The sequence below is a fragment of the Pantherophis guttatus genome, chromosome 4 (assembly GCF_059756535.1).
Source record: "Pantherophis guttatus breed Tessera chromosome 4, ASM5975653v1, whole genome shotgun sequence".
Taxonomy (NCBI): Eukaryota; Metazoa; Chordata; class Lepidosauria; order Squamata; family Colubridae; genus Pantherophis; species Pantherophis guttatus.
Genome location: NC_142066.1, coordinates 86356421 through 86371864, shown reverse-complemented (window position 1 = coordinate 86371864; position 15444 = coordinate 86356421).

Genomic DNA, 15444 nt, shown 5'->3' with positions numbered 1-15444 from the left:
ATCACCAGTAATGCACAGAGAATCAGGGTTTACTTTGGCAATGATAAGCTTGCAGTCAAAAGTAAAGTACAAGTCGGTGTTTTGGTTCAAAGTCAGCACTGGGTGTAATCACACCACAGTGCTATTTAACAAAAACTCAGCCCCTTAAACATACATCTGGTGATTATCAATCAACCACCCCCCCACTCCCTTAACAGTAACAGCTGCGAGCACCAGAGCAGCGAGGACAGCAGAATCGGAGAAGCCCGGCAACGTCATCAATCATCACCCTGAATGCTGCTATCCAGGAACTGTTTGTGTGTTCGCTGCAGCTGCTTATCTCCATTCCTTCGTCTCCCACACACCCCATCGATGGCGAGCTCCGGTAGGACTCGACAGTCACATATTAAGAAATGCTCTACTGCGTGTCTGGAAAAAGTATAAATATAAACTAAAGGATAAGTTACCAATATGGACAGTACCCAGACACGCGATAGAGAATATAAATTTGGAGCAAAAGCAAGATAAGTTTACATATAAGGAACTCCTTTATAAGGAAGGAGTTAGATTACAGTTAAAATCTATGGAGCAATTAAGAGAAGAAGGGATCATTAAGACTTGGTTTCAGTATGGTCAGCTGCAGGCCAGATGGAGAGAGGATCAAAAAACTGGTATTTTATTATTTATTTATTTATTATTTATTATTCGAATTTCTATACCGCCCTTCTCCTTTCAGACTCAGGGCGGTGAACAGCCAAAATAAAAACATTTATACATAAAGTATGATTAAAAATAGATTTAAAATAATTAAATTTGGCCCATAGTTTAAAATTTATCAATTTAAAATCCATATCAAAATTTAAAACCAACCATAAAATCATAAAATCAAGAGAGACTGGCTAACTGAAAGAGATGAGTTTTTAGGGCCCGACGAAAAGTCCGGAGGTCAGAGATCACTCGTATCTCTGGGGGTAGATTGTTCCAAAGGGTAGGTGCCACCACAGAGAAGGCTCTCCTCCTGGGGGTCACCAGCCGGCATTGTTTAGCTGACGGCACCCTGAGGAGGCCCTCTCTGTGGGAGCGAACTGGCCAGTGGGAGGCTATTGGTGGCAGAAGGTGGTCCCATAAGTACCCTGGCCCTAAGCCATGGAGTGCTTTAAAGGTGATCACCATAACCTTGAAGCGCACCCGGAAGTCCACCGGAAGCCAATGCAGCTCGCGCAGGAGAGAAGTCACATGGGAGTGCCCAGTTGCTCCCATAATCCCCCGTGCGGCCGCATTCTGCACCAGTTGGAGCCTCCGGGTGTACCCCAAGGGGAGCCCCATGTAGAGAGCATTACAATAGTCCAGACGAGAGGTGACGAGTGCTTGAGTGACTGTGCGTAGGGAGTCCCGATCCAGAAAGGGGCACAACTGGCGTATCAGGCAAACCTGATAAAAAGCCCCCCTGGCCACGGCTGTCATATGCCCTTCTAAAGACAGCCGTGCACCCAGGAGGACACCCAAGTTGCGGGCCCTTTCCATGGGGACCAATGATTTGCCCCCAATAACCAGCGATGGTGTCAGCTGGCTATACTGGGACACCGGCAGCCACAGCCACTCAGTCTTGGAAGGGTTGAGTCGAAGCCTGTTTCTCCCCATCCAGACCCGCACGGCCTCCAGGCACTGGGACATCACTTCCAAGGCATCGTTGGGATGGTCTGAGGTGGAGATGTACAGCTGAGTATCATCAGCGTACTGATGGAACTCCACCCCAAAACCACAGATGATCTCACCCAGCAGCTTCACATAAATGTTGAACAGGAGGGGCAAGAGGACTGACCCTTGTGGCACCCCACAAACAAGGCGCCTCGGGATTCGACCGCTGCCCCCCTGTCAACACGGATTGCGACCAGTCGGAGAGATAGGAGGAGAACCACTGCAAAACGGTGCCTCCCACTCCCAGTCCCTCCAGCCGACGCAACATGATACCATGGTCGATGGTATCAAAAGCCGCTGAGAGGTCTAACAGGACCAGGATAGAGGAATAACCCCTATCCTGAGCCCTCCAGAGATCATCCACCAACGCGACCAATGCCGTTTCCGTGCTGTACCCAGGTCTGAAGCCGGACTGGAGCGGATCCAAATAGACAGGATTGCAGCAGGATGAGAATTTGATAAAGCAAATAAGAGATAAAGGTCAAATGCATATTAAAAGGTTGTATAATGTATTAGTGGAAATAGATTCGGAAACAAAGATAGTCAAGGATTGTATGATAAAATGGGCACAAAACATAGGTGAATCAATAATGTTGGATACATGGGAAAAGATATGGGTTAGAAATGTAAGATTCACACAAGCTCAAAACTTAAGAGAGAACTTTTACAAAATGTTTTATAGATGGCATTTAGACCCAAAAAAACCTAGCCTGCATGTATCCAAATTTACAACCCAAGTGTTGGCGATGTGAGTGTGAAGATGCTACATATTTTCATATATGGTGGACATGTAAAAAAATTAAGGCTTTTTGGATAAAAATATGGTGGATTATTCAAAATATTTTAAGGAAAAAAATTAAATTTACACCACAGTTTTTTTTGTTGGGAATAGTCACGGATTGTACTGTAATAGAGACTAAGTTGGTTTTGAATTTAATAACAGCTGCCAGGTTACTGGTGGCACAGTACTGGAAGAAGGAAGATCCACCTACCATTGAGGAATGGACATTAAAAGTTGTGCATCTGGCTGAGATGGCAAAAATTTCATCATATCTTAAAGATCATTCAAATGAAAGATACATATCAGAATGGAGAAGATGGATTGACTATATGCAAAAAAAAGTATCCGAACAAGAAGATTCATATAGCTTATGAATGAAATATTTTTAAGTAGTTTATGTTTATAGTTCTTGAGTTATAAGGAGTTAAAGATTTAGGGAGAATATGAATGCAATAATTTGTTAGCATATCTTAGCTTTATGTTTGTGAATGCTATACCCTGTGCCTATTCTGGCAAGTCTAGGGAGGGGGTGGGGGGAAGGGGGGAGGGGGAAAGGGTGGGGGGAGAAAATGTTTGTATTTCTTATAAAACTTTTTAATAAAAAAAAGAAAATGGATGAGAAGATTGGAAAAAATACAACAGAACATTGCGGAAAACGAGCAAAGGATCCAAAACGTGGAGGAGAAAATAGAACAAACAGACAAGAGAATGGAAAACATGGAGCAAAATCAAGTGTCAATCAATAAGGAACTGGAAGATTCATTAACATACTTAGAGATGGAAAAAGCATCTTTCTATCTCAGATTCCAGAATGTAGAGGAACAAAAGGATGAAGATCTAGGAGAATTAATGACAGAGATATTAGCAGAAGCAACCCAGAGGGATAAAGAAGATGTTCGAAGAGACATAGACGAAATTTACAGAGTCCACACAAATTATGCGCGGAGACACAAGTTGCCTAAGGAAATACATATTAGATTCACAAAAGAATCCATAAAAGAAGACGTCTATAGGAAGATGAGAGAAGGGACAATTGTATACAAGGGAAAGGAAATCATGACTCTCAAGCAAATCCCAAGAAAGATAAGAGACCAAAGAAAAAATTATAACTTCTTAACAACACAATTGAATAAATACAAAATAATGTTCTGCTGGCTAATACCGGAAGGGTTACCTGGCAAGAAAAGAAATACAAGATTGACAGTTTAGAAAAAGCACAAGGCTTTTTTGATCAGCATTTTGTGTTGGAAGAGGAACAGGAGAGCAGAAAAGAATTAGAAACTAAGAGCCAAGAGGAACACCGGACAGAAAAAGAAGAAAGAGACCAAGAAGAAAAAAGAAGATTGGAGAGAGAAAGAATTGAAAGAGAGGGAGTGAAGGAAAAGACACAAGTAATTACAAGAAACACAAGAAGAGTAAGAACAACAAACAGATAGAAAATAAGAATGGAACGAGAATTAAAAATGACCTCAATTAACATAAATGGACTAAATTCACCAACCAAAAGAACACACACATTAACAAAATTACATAAACTGGAGATGGACATCATAATCTTACAAGAAGTCCATATTAAGAAACAACATCAAAAATTATTAGAAAATCAAAGATTAGGAACACTATACACATCATTAGCGGATCAGAAAAAGAGAGGAGTTGCAGTATATATTAAGAAACACCTAAAAACAAAGCAAGTATATACAGACACAGATGGATGGATTTTGATGATAGAAATACAAACAGAATCAAAAATAATATTAAAATTGATATATGCACCCAATGGAAACCAAAGTGAGTTCTTTAAAAAAATACATAACATAATTAAAGATCTGGAATATGAGAATATCTGTATCATAGGAGATTTCAACACAATTATGGACACCGAAAAAGATTACCAGAGCAATAAAAAGAATAAAACCAGGAAAAAAACATTACCGGATACATTCAAAGATATGGCAGACAAATTACATTTACATGATGTATGGAGAGAGGTGAATAAACAAGCAAAACAATATACATTCTATTCTAGCCCACACCAATCATGGTCTAGAATAGATATGGCTTGGATGACCTCGGAATTTAGGAAAGAGATAAAAGACATTGAAATATCACTAAATACCTGGGCAGACCACAGTCCAATAACAGTAGTTTTGAAAGGATATCGGAAACAAAAAAAGTGGATGATGGATACTGGAATAATTAAGGATAAGGAATATTCACAGATGATCGAGAGAGAAATGATTATGTTTTTTCAGATAAACACTAAAGAACAGACTTCATTCCAAAACCTATGGGACACAGCCAAAGCTTACACAAGAGGCCTTATCATCGCATATACAGCAAAGAAAAATAAAGATAAACAACAGACAAGAAATAATCTATTAATAGAATTTAGAACACATGAATCAGAACTGCAGAAACAACCCCACAATAAAATAATCAAAGGAAAGTTAAACCTTGTCAAACATAAAATTAATTTAATTACATAAACAGAAATTGCACAGAAAATTAAACTGGCAAAACAAAAACACTTTGAGTATGCAAATAAAACAGGTCGCTGGTTAGCGTACAAATTGAAAAAGGAAAAAGAAGAGAACTATATATCAGCTGCAAGACGAGGTAGGAGAAATATATCACATAAATCAAGACAAAAAACGTATAGCAAAAAACTTCTTTCAGAACGTTTACAAACAAGAAGAAATCCAGGAAGAAGATATCAAGCAATTCTTATGTAAAACAAATATTCAAAAGCTGGAGGAGACACACAGAGAGTTATTAAACAGACCAATTACTATGACTGAATTGCTGGAAGCAAGGAAAAAACAGAAAAACAATAAAACTCCTGGACCTGATGGCATACCAACAGAATTTTATAAAAAAATTCAGCACCCAATAGACAAATTCTTATTCCAAGTTTTTAACAATGCACTTTTAGAAGCAAAAATTCCCAAATCCTGGACTGAAACCATCATTACACTCATCCCAAAAGAAGAAACTGATCTCACACAATTCAAAAACTACAGGCCAATATCGCTGTTAAATGTGGATTACAAATTGTTCATGTTGGTCATTACGCAGAGACTGAAAACAATTATCTGTGAATACATTCATTCAGACCAAAATGGTTTTGCTCCAAGAAGACAGATCAAAAATAATATGAGAACAATCATTAATGTTTTAGAATACTATGAGAAAAAAATGGACAAACAATTGGCTTTAATTTTCCTGGACGCGCAGAAGGCATTCGATAACTTAAATTGGAATTTTCTTATATTACAATTGGAAGCTATGGAATTCGGCAATAATTTTTTTAAAAATGATTAGGAAAATATACTCCTCACAAATGGCAAAAATTATGATTAATGGGGATATGACAGAAAAATTTGACATATCAAAGGGAGTGAGGCAAAGATGCCCTCTATCCCCATTATTGTTTATAATATCCCTAGAAATCTTATTAAATGAAATTAGGAAAGATAAAGAAATAAAAGTCTGAGAATAAAAAAAGAGGAGTATAAACTGCAAGCCTTTGCTGATGATGTGGTGTTCATCTTGGAACACCCAGAAATAACAGGAACTAAACTGTTAGCGAAAATAGAGGAATATGGAAGAGTGGGTGGTCTTAAAATCAACAAACAAAAAACAAAAGCAATAACGAAGAACTTGACAAATGCACAGGAGAAAGAATTAGAGGATAAATTAGGAATACAAATGGTAAAGAAAGTAAAGTACTTGACTCACCAACAAAGCAACATCAATCAGAGAAGCAACTATATTAAATTGACAAAACAGATTAAAAAAGACTTGGAAACATGGAGCAAATTACAATTGTCATTTTTAGGGAAATCCATTAAAATGAATATACTACCCAGACTACTATATCTCTTCCAGATAATCCCAATTTGGCCAGGAAAGGACTTTTTCAAAGACTTCAACAAAATGATAGTAAAGTATATTTGGCAGGGGAAGAAGGCTAGAATTAAAATAAAGTGCCTGCAAGATACCCGGGAGAAAGGAGGATTAGGGTTACTGGATTGGGAAATGTATTACAAGGCGGCATCATTAGATTGGATAAGAAACTGGATAAACCTTAAAAATAAGAGAATATTATCTTTAGAGGGATTTGACCTGCAACGAGGTTGGCGCGCATTTTTGTGGGAGGGAAGAGATAAACATCACGGATATTTCCAACAACACATTATTAGAGGATCACTACATATGTAGAACATGGCAAGAGATTAGGAAAATACCTTATAATAAAATCCCACAATGGTTATCGACCATGGAGGCATTGATCTATCCTAACACTATGGATATGGAGAAAATGAGCAATTACAAAGAACTATTGAACAACAGAGGAGAATTACAATCGAGACAAGAATTGAAAGAACAGGGTATAGACATTGATTGGTGGCCATATTTGCAAATAGAATCAAAGTATAAAACAGATCGGACACAATTCGGATTTCAAAAAGAACCAAATGAATTGGATAAAATTTTACAAGGAACAGATGAGAAAATGATAACCAAAATATATAATTATTTATTAAAATATAATTAGAGGAAGAAGTGGTCAAAGAAAATATGATAATTTGGGCAAAAAAATTTGGGTATAGTATCGAATTAGACAAATGAGAAAAACTATGGAACGTAAATTATAAACTGACAAGGAAAATTTGTACAAAATGTTCTACCGATGGCACTTCCCACGGGCGCGCCTAGCAAAAATGTTTCCAAATACCTCCCCAATGTGTTGGAAGTGTAACTCACAAAAAGGAACATATTACCATCTATGGTGGTCATGTCGAAAGACGAAACAATATTGGCAGGAAATAAGGAAAATGATAGAAGAAATCACAAACCAGAAGTTGGAAATGAAGCCGGAAACCTTTCTACTTGAAATAATTACAGTACAGTATGAGAAAGAAATAAAATATTTAAGTATCCATATTCTAACCGCAGCTCGCATACTCTTTACCCAAAATTGGAAACATGAACACCTACCGACAGAAAACAAAATAATAACTAAAATTACAGAATGCGCAGAAATGGATAAACTTACAAAAGAGTTACAAGAAAAAGATGACACAGATTACTACTTAGCAAGGGAAAAATGGTATAACTGGCTGGAGAAAAAGATAGAAATACATTCATAGGGACACAAAAGAATGAGGTTAATTTAGAGACAAAAACTTGTGAACCAATTAAGGAATGTAACAATTTAAATATGGAATGTATTACAATGTTTTACATGTAAATATGAAAATTTTCATAGATTTATATTTTATATAAATATATAGATACATAGATAAAAATAGGAAAAACAGTCTACCGATGTGATAGCTTTAAGAGTAAGTCGTAAGACTTCATTGACATTTGCCTGTTTTGTATGTTGTATTGTTGTATTTATGTTTGTTTGTACTTTTTAATTAATAAAAATTTGTTTTAAAAAAAGAAGAAATTGAGCCAGGAGATTAGCTGAGCCACTTCTATAATAGATTATATACTAGACTTTAATAGATTAGGGAAATGATTGACTGGGGACATATTTTTTGATCTTTTTGCTTTGATTTTTAATTTGTTTTAGCACAATTATCAAGTTTGTTGGCCATATAATTGATTAAAAGATGAACTAACATGAATATTGGATGGATGAATCAAATATTAATTGCATGAATTTCTGAACCTTTGAGAGGGCAGGAAGTAATTTAACAGACAATTTTTCCTATAAAGGAAAAATATAAAGGGGTTCCTGTTATTATAATGAGACAGCTGGGAACCATAGAGATCTCATCCATGGGATGGCACTGCAGATAAATATCGGCCAAACAGGCCAAAAAAAACCCCAAGAAAATCTGAGACGGTAGATTGACCAGTTGTTTGGAACATAAGCTAAACTTGAATCAACAATTATATTCTTTGAAAAACCTTTTGATGGTATTCCATGAGTCTATGGCCAGATCTTTATTTTTATCCACATTCTGCCTATGTGTTCACTATACATACACATACAAATTTACACACAAATGTGTGTGCATGCATTAAACTTTTTTCTTGCTCTTTCCATTTTTCCTTTCCATTTAGCAAAATAAGAGAATTAATTCTAAAAGACAGTCAAATCTTAAGCATTCCTAAATGAATTTGTTGTTAGTTGCGAAGTCATGTCCGACCCATATTGACCCCATGGACAATATTCCTCCAGGCCTTCCTGTCCGCTACCATCCTCTGTAGTCCATTTAAGCTCATGCCTACTGCTTCAGTGATTCCATCCAGCCACCTCATTCTCTGTCGTCGCCTTCTTCTTTTGCCCTCAATATTTCCTAGCATTAGGCTTTTCTCCAGTGAGTCCTTCCTTCTCATTAGGTGGCCAAAATATTTGAGTTTCATCTTCAGGATCTGGCCTTCTAAAGAGCAGTCAGGGTTGATCTCCTCTAGGATTGATCGGTTTGATCGCCTTCCAGTCCAAGGGACTCACAGGAGTCTTCTCCAGCAAAGGCCTTAATTCTTTGGCGCTCAGCTTTTCTTTTGATCCAACTTTTACAGCCATACATTGCAACTGGGAAAATCATAGCCTTGACTATATGCACTTTTGTTGGCAGAGTGATATCTCTGCTTTTTAGTATGCTGTTTAGATTTGCCATAGCTTTCCTCCCCAGGAGCAAGCGTCTTTTAATTTCTTGGCTGAAGTCCCCATCTGCGGTAATCTTGGAGCCCAGGAAAATAAAATCTGTCACTACCTCCATTTCTTCCCTATTTATTTGCCAGGAATTGTGAGGGCCAGATGCCATGATCTTAGTTTTCTTAATGTTGAGTTTACTTTTGCACTCTCCTTCTTCACCCACATCAAGATGCTCTTTAGTTCCTCTTCACTTTCTGCCATTAGAGTGGTATCATCTGCATATCTGAGGTTGTTGATATTTCTCCCAGCAATCTTAATTCCAATTTTTGATTCATCGAGCCCCGCATTTCTCATGATGTGCTCTGCATATAAGTTAAATAGACAGGGTGACAGTATACAGCCTTGCTGGACTCCTTTCCCAATTTTGAACCAATCAGTGGTTCCGTGTCCAGTTCTCACTATTGTTTCTTGACTCGCATATAGGTTTCTCAAGAGACAAATAAGATGGTCTGGTACTCCCGTCTCTTTAAGAACTTGCCATAATGTATTGTGATCCACACAATCAAAGGCTTTAGCATAGTCAATGAAGCAGAAGGATATGCTTTTCTGGAACTCCCTAGCTTTCTCCATGATTCAGCATACATTGGCAATTTGATCTTTAGTTCCTCTGCCTCTTTGAAATCCTGCCTGTACTTCTGATAGTTCTCGATCCACATACTGCTGGAGCCTAGTTTGTAGGATTTTAAGCATAACCTTACTAGCATGTGAAATCAGTGCAATGGTGCAATAGTTGAACATTCTTTGGCATTGCCTTTCTTTGGAATTGGAATGTGAAACTGACTTTTTCCAATCCTGTGGCCACTGTTGAGTTTTCCAAATTTGCTGGCAAATTGAGTGTAGCACTTTTACTACATTGTCTTTTAAGATTTTGAATAGCTCAGCTGGAATACTGTCTCCTCCTTGTTGTTGCTCAGACTTCCTAAGGCCCATTTAACTTCACATTCTAGGATGTCTGACTCGAGATCAGTGACCACCCCATCGTGGTTATCAGGGACATTAAGCTCGTTCTTGTATAGTTCTTCTGTGTAATTTTGACACCTCTTCTTAATCTCTTCTGCCTCTGTTAGGTCCCTGCCATTTTGGTCCTTTATCATGCCCACCTTTGCATGAAACGTTCCCTTCATATCTCCAATTTTCTTGAAACAATCTCTGGTCCTCCCTATTGTTTTCTTCTATTTCTTTGCACTGTTCATGTAAGGATTGCCTCTCCTTCCAACTTAAGAAAGTAAAAACTCTTGAAATGTAGTCTTTCAAAAGGACCCTTTTAATAAGCAGAACTGACAGCAATGGATTCAAAGCAATGTCTGAATACCGTTGGGCAAGACAAGTAAGATTAAAGCAGTAGAGACCCCTCCCTTAAGCCAGAATGCAGATTTTAGCCAATACACAGGTATGAAAATGTTTTCTTTACCAGCTGCCCTGAGAACCGGATAAGTATGTATTCACATCATTTCTCCTTTATCCTTTAAAGTGAAACAGCCCACATGGCTGTCATAAACATTCCTCAATGTTAAGGGGATCTCAGGGCTCTTTGGCGCCAGGATATAGGTTGTAAAATATCTGTTGACACAGGCAATGCTAGTTAATCAAATCCAAGTCTCCCCCTTCTCCCAATTGAATGGCAATATCACTTTTAGGGATCTGACATGCTACCTTCCTTAGAAAATGAAAGGCTCCACCTGTGAAAAAAATATAAACAAAAAATTCATGATAGTATATTAACAAGGTTTGTTAGGCTATTGGGAGTGAAATTTTCTCAGTAAGGCTGGAGCCCTAACATAGTGTTTAGTGACCCATTTGTTGTGGGCTGAGGGTAAATATTTCCAAGCAACTAAGTATTGGATTTTCCCTCTGTAGATTCTAGAGTCAAGGATTTCCTTGATTTCAAAGTGTTGTTCACCTTCAATCATGATGGGAACAGGTGGTGTAGATGCAGGTGGTCTGAGGAAAGAGATTACTTCTTTCTTGAGTAAACTAATGTGGAATACTGGGTGGACTTGCCTGAGTGTCTTTGGAAGGAGTAGTTCAACTGCTACTGGATTGATGACCCTAGTGAAAGGGAAAGGTCCAATGAAATTTGATACTAATTTCTTTGATGTCTGTAATGATTTCAGGAATTTTGTAGATAAGTATACTCTATCTCCCACATGGAAAGGTTTGAGTTCCATCCTTTTCTTGTCCGCTTGAATTTTAAAAGCCTCTCTAGCTTCCTTTAAGGCTAATCTAACCACTGGCCATGTGTTTTGCAAATTATCCATCCACTCCTTAAGTGAGGGGATGGTGGGTTCTTCTGTGGGTAGTTTAGGCATGGGGCTGAAATCCTAGCCTGTCGCTACTCTAAAACCAGTGCTTAAGTGTACAGAGTTATTAAATGCAACTTCAGCAAAAGGTAAAAGTTTGGTCCAGTTATTCTGTTGAAAATTAATAAAACATCTTAAATATTGTTCTAACACTGAGTTCAGTCTCTCAGAATTCCCATTAGTACACAGATGATATGAAGAGCTCAACCCTTCGGCAGTACCAAGCAAATCCAAAAATGCCCTCCAAAATTTGGAGGTGAATTGAACCCCTCTGTCGGAGATGATCCTTTGTGGAGCTCCATGAAGCAGATAAATGTGCATTAGGAATAATTTGGCTAAACTTTTAGCAGTTGGGATCTTTTGGCAAATGTGCCTGTTTTGAAAACAGGTCTGTCACGACCCAAATAACAGTATTTCCCGCATTGTCTGGCAATTCTACAATGAAATCCATAGCAATCTCTCTCCATGGCACTGAAGGCTTGGCTAGTTTCTGCAAGAGACCTGGGGTTTTCCCCTGACGCCTTTTTGCTGCTGCACAAATGGGGCAGCTAGCTACATAGCTTTCTATGTCCTTTTTTAGTGATGGCCACCATCACTATGTCCTTTTTTAGTGATGGCCACCAAAATTGTCTTTTAATTAGATGTAAAGTTTTCACAAAACCAAAATGTCCAGCTAATTTTGAGTCATGGCCATTAAGGTGCCAGTCTTTGGCTGGCTGGAACATACAACTTCCCTCCCACCCAAGCCAAGTCCTCTTTGATCAGACAGCTGGATTTGTGGTTCAAAAACCATTTAAACAAGGCCAATGCTTGTTTAAAAGTTTGGGTGGTGTCATTGTCGATCAACATTTCTTGTTTTGCCTGGGATCTGGTGATTACTTTAGTGGCTAGTTGATTGTTTTGTAATATGAGTTTGATTACATCTGACTTCGCACTATTGTATTGCAGTTTTCTGGATAGTGCATCTGCCTGAAAGTTTTTCCCCCAGGGAGGTATTTTAGAGTAAAATCAAACCATTTAAAGTACTGAGTCCATTGTATGTGTTTTGAGGAGAGTTTCCTTGGGGTCTTTAGGCCTTCTAATTTTTTATGTTCAGTCCAGACTTCAAAAGGGGTCTTACTCCCTTCTAGGAAATACCTCCAGGTTAACAGTGCCCAACGAACTGCATAAGCCTCTTTCTCCCAAATGGCCCACCTTTACTCAGTCTCATTCAATTTTTTGTATGTATAAGTGCATGGTTGTAGCTGATCTTGCTCATTTTTCTGAAGCAAGACCGCTCCTATTGCCACATCGCTGGCATCTGCTTGTATGACAAATTGTTTCTCCGTGTCCGGGTGTTTTAGAATTGGTTCTGCTGAGAACAGCTGTTTAAGTTTTTCAAATGCGCTTGGCATTCCACAGTCCAATTCAAAGGCTGCTTCAGTTTAGGGTTGCCCTCCCCATTCATTTTTAAGAGCTTGGTAATGGGGAGGGCAATCTGAGCGAAAGCGGGGATAAACTGGTAATAAAAGTTGGCAAAACCCAGGAAGCTTTTTAACTGTTTACATGTGCATGGTGGTTCCCAATCAAGTACAGCCTGCATTTTTTGAGGGTCCCTTTTTACGCCCTGGTGTGAAATGCAGTACCCCAAGTAGTCAATTTTTTCTTGGTGGAATTCACATTTAGAAAGTTTAGCATAAAGTTTGGCAGAGTGGAGTTTGTTTAAGACAGTCCTGACTAGTTTTACATGTTCTGCTTTGGTCTTGGTATATATTAAAATGTTGTCCAAGTAGACCAGGACCCCCTTATACAAATGCTGATATAGCACTTAATTTATTAATTGCATAACCACTGTGGGGCTCCTTGTAACCCAAAGAGGAGCACCTTGAATTAGTAACACCCAAGGGGGGGGTTAAATGCCATTTTCCACTCGTCCCCCTCCTTAATTGTGACACAGTAGTAAGTCTTCCTTAAGTCCAATGCTTCCATTTGGGTGTGGTTTTGTTCCATGCTTACACTGCTCAGTACTAGTTTCTGGCCATATCAATCTCAGCTTCTTCAGTGGTGATGTACCACTCATGTAGGTGATTCGGTGCGCCTCGGGCTACGCAGGCATTGTATAGATCATCACTCTGCCCATCCTTGAAATAGCTCACCAAAATATCCTCTGGCCAGGTCACACGATATGCGAGGTCCCAGAATTCTTCAGTATACTCTGCTACTGGCTGTCACCCCTGCCTCACCACCTTAATGGGATCACATGTTTTGTGATCTGGTAGTGGGTCCTCAAACTGTCATCATAGGGCCATCATGAAATGGTCGAAATCCCACAGTTCTGGTGCATTGGCATTATGCAGGGTCACCATCCATCTGGCAGCAGCACCCTCCAGGGGTAGGGTCACAACTCGCACTCAGGATCCTTGGGTTTGGAAGTCATGCCTGTACTCTTGCAGGTAGGTGAGTATGTGTGCCACAAAGAACCTAACTGCTGTGGATCCCCATCAAACTTCACCCCAAGGGAGGGAGTTTCTCTTTCCAGTTGCAGGACTCGGGACTGGCTGGGAATGGGCACTGGTGTGCATGCTGCCTGGAGGGGTGGGTTTGCTGGGTGTTCTCCTGCTGCTCGATAGGTGGGCTCTAGAAAGGGAGGGTGCCTCCCCTGGCATCATCCACTTCTGCTGCCCTTTCAGCGCTCTTTGGTTGTCGTCCTGACTCCCCTTGGATGTTGAGATTTTCCAAAGTTTCCATCACCAATTGGGTTATATGCCTTTTCAGACAATCGTCCCTCAGTGGTGCTTCGGTTAGTTCCCCCTGGTCAGCGAGGGCTTCTAGTTCCATTTTCCACCCCAGTTTTTGGTTGCCGCATCTGAAGGTGTCTCCTCTGGTTCTCTCATCCAGCTATCTTTCTTCCCGATGCCAATTGACCAGCAGGGCTTTTCAGGATTCTCCAGGGTTACCTCATCCTCTCCGATGGGATGTATGAAACAGGCATCAGACTGGGTGGTGGTTGACATCACCCCCCAGCATTTGGCTTCTCCCAGATCACTGCTTCATTTGGACATGGTTTGCAAGGTCCCCTCAGTAGAGTGAAGATTGCTTCTCTGGGTTGACCATTTTGCAGACGTTGCTTTCTGTAAGGATTGCCTCTCCTTCCAACTTAAGAAGGTAAAAACTCTTGAAATGTAGTTTTTCAAAAGGACCCTTTTATTAAGCAGAAGTGACAGCAATGGATTCAAAGTAACGTCTGAATACCCTTAGGCAAGACAAGTAGGATTAAAGCAGTAGAGACCCCTCCCTTAAGCCAGAATGCAGATTTTACTCAATACACAAGTGTGAAGATGTTTTCTTTACCAGCTGCCCAGAGAACTGGATAAGTATGTATTCACATCATTTATCCTTTATCCTTTAAAGTGAAACAGCCCACATGGCCGTCATAAACATTCCTCAATGTTAAGGGGATCTCAGGGCTCTTCGGCGCCAGGATATAGGTTGTAAAATATCTGTTGACACAGGCAATGCTAGTAAATTAAATCCAAGTCTCCCCCTTCTCCCAATTGAATGGCAGTATCACTTTTAGGGATTTGACAGTTCATTTAAGAATGCATTCTCATCTCTTCTAGCTATTCTCTAGAATTCTGCATTCAACTGGGTCTATCTTTCTCTTTCTCCCTTGCCTTTTGCTTCCCTTCTTTCCCCAGCTATTTGCAAAGCTTCCTCAGACAACCATTTTGCTTTCTTGCCTTTCTTTTTCTTTGGGATGGTTTTAGTTGCTACCTCTTGTACAATATTGTGAACCTCTGTCCATAGTTCTTCAGGCACTCTGTCTATCAGATCTAATTCCTTAAATCTATTTGTCACCTCTACTGTATATTCATCAGGGATATGATTTAGTTCATACCTGAGTGGCCTGGTGCTTTTCCTTACTTTCTTCAATTTAAGTCTAAATTTTGCAGCGAGACGCTCATGATCTGAGCCACAGTCAGCTCCTGATCTTGTTTTTACTGACTGTATAGAGCTTCTCCATCTTT